General features: G+C 40.5%; 1 non-coding gene across 1 annotated transcript; it reads left to right on the forward strand.

The window, feature by feature from the left end:
* Window positions 1-1,635: 1,635 nt before the first annotated feature.
* LOC133813421 (small nucleolar RNA R71) lies at window positions 1,636-1,742 on the forward strand. Its single transcript, XR_009884433.1, has one exon. It is a non-coding gene; the product is annotated as a small nucleolar RNA R71 (small nucleolar RNA).
* The last annotated feature ends 583 nt before the right edge of the window (window positions 1,743-2,325 follow it).

The raw sequence follows: 2,325 nt of genomic DNA on the forward strand, positions 1-2,325 counted from the left end.
AGATAGGATTGGAAACACTCATCGTTATCAGGTGGTTGTTTGTCGATGTGGAAAACATTTACTTCTAGAGTCATGTTCCCGAAAGAGATTTTCATGAGACCATTCCTACAGTTAATGAGTGCATTTGTTATTGCAAGGAAAGGTCTACCGAGAATGATGTGAATTTTGGACTCTATACTCACTTTAAATTGAGTGTCCAAGACGAGAAAATCAATAGGGTAATAGAATTTTTTAATTTGAATCAGAACGTCTTCTACTATTCCCCAAGGTTTCTTAACTGCTCGATCGGCCAATTGTAGCACCACAGATGTGGGCTTGAGTTCTCCTAGACCTAATTGCAAGTTATTGAATATGGCATGAGATTTACCCTTGCTCCTAAGTCTAGAAGTGCTTGACCAAATTCTTGCTCCCCAATTTGGCATGAGATGGTGGGACAACCAGGATCTTTATACTTAGGCGGTGTCTTGCAGTCAATTACCGTGCTAGCTTGTTCTGCCAAGAATGTAGTTTTCTTGACATGGTGCTTTCTTTTAACGGTGCACAAATCCTTGATAACCTTGGCATAAGCCGACACTTGTGTTGATCACATGCAACAATGGCAAGTTGATCTTCACTTGTGTTAAAAGGTCTAGGATTTCACCATGATTTTCCAGTACCTTTCCAGTGGATTTCAAAGCTTGAGGAAAGGGTGGTTTTACTATAATACTTATTGGCACATCATCATCTGGAGCGGGCATTGACGTACTCGTTGTCTTAGTTAACGGTGAAACCATACTTTGACCACTTCGAGTAGAGATGGCATTAACCTCTTTGAAATTTGTATTTGTAGAGGAGGAGGTTTGTGCCATGTGTTTCCCTTTTTGATGGATTAGAGGTTGCGCGGGAAGTCTACCATGCTCTTGAATTGCCAAAGTAGTGTTTAGCTTTGTTATTTGGATTTTCATGTCTTTCATTTCCTTTACCATTTGTGTGAAATAAGATTTGAGCTCTTGAGTTGAAGCTATTTGAGTTTGCGCAAGCATCTGCAAAGTATTCTCTAGAGAATTACTTGGCTGCATGTTATTTTGAGGAGCAATGTATGCTTTTGGCGGTTTTTGCTGCTCAGACCTCCATTGGCTCCCAGATGCTTGGTTTGAATCCTTCCAGCTGAAATTTGGATGGTTGCGCCAACCGGGATCGTAAGTATTTGAGAAAGGGTTATAAGGCTTCTTGTAATCCCCTAAAGCATTGCAGTGTTCCTCATTTCCTCCTCTTAACTCACCAAGAGTTGGGCACTCTTGCGGTTGATGTTCCGTCCCTCCACATATGAAGGATGGATCTCGTGTATCTACCTTTGCAGCCATATGGATTCCTCTACCTTCTTGAGATTTGAAAGCCTCGAATTGTTTTCTCAATGATTCAATTTGGCTTTTGACGTTGTCATCTTCCCTTAATTGGTAGATTCCAGTTGATCGTGGCTTGTCCATAGGACTCGGTCCATTCCATGTGTATGAATTTTCAACAAGATCATCGCGGTACTCGAAAGCTTCATCGGGATCTTTTTGAAGGAATTCGCCATTGCACATCATTTGTACGAATTGTCTTTGTCCGGTTGTGAGACCATCATAGAAATAGCTGATCAGACGCCAGCTTTCGTATCCATGATGTGGGCATTGATTTATCAAATCTCTAAACCTCTCCCAGACTTGATGGAAAGTTTCATAGTCTTTCTGGATGAAGGTAGATATTTGCCTCTTAAGGCAGCTAGTCTTATGGGGCGAGAAATATTTGGCAAAGACTGCTTTTGTCATTTCGTCCCATGTTCTGATAGATTTAGGCCTTAAGGAATACAACCAGATTTTTGCTTCATTTTTGAGAGAGAAAGGAAAGAATTTCAATCTCATAATGTTGGTGACATCAGTTCGGTTGTTGAATGTAGCCACCACCTCTTTGAATTCCCGTATATGCACGTACAGACTCTCATTTTCCAACCCATGGAAGGTTGGTAAGAGGTTAATCATGCCGGGTTTGAAATCAAAATTTGGCATATTGTTGGGATACATTATGCATGAAGGTGTGGCTGTACGCGTAGGATGTAAATAATCCTGTAGCGTTCTTGGTTGGACTTCATCTTGATGAGCCATCGTGGGTGGTTCAGGAAGTCTTGCTGAATCGGGAGTGTTTGAACGAATGGAAGAAAATGATGAACTAGGAGAGTTTTCTAAAGTTTCTACTTGTTGTCTCACAAATCTCCCTAGTGCGTCTCTGTTTCATGGCATAATTTTTATTTTTATTTTGTAAGTATTATAAGTGCAAGTGTGTAATAATGTAATAAGTATACACCAA

The sequence above is a fragment of the Humulus lupulus genome, chromosome 1 (assembly GCF_963169125.1).
Source record: "Humulus lupulus chromosome 1, drHumLupu1.1, whole genome shotgun sequence".
Taxonomy (NCBI): domain Eukaryota; kingdom Viridiplantae; phylum Streptophyta; class Magnoliopsida; order Rosales; family Cannabaceae; genus Humulus; species Humulus lupulus.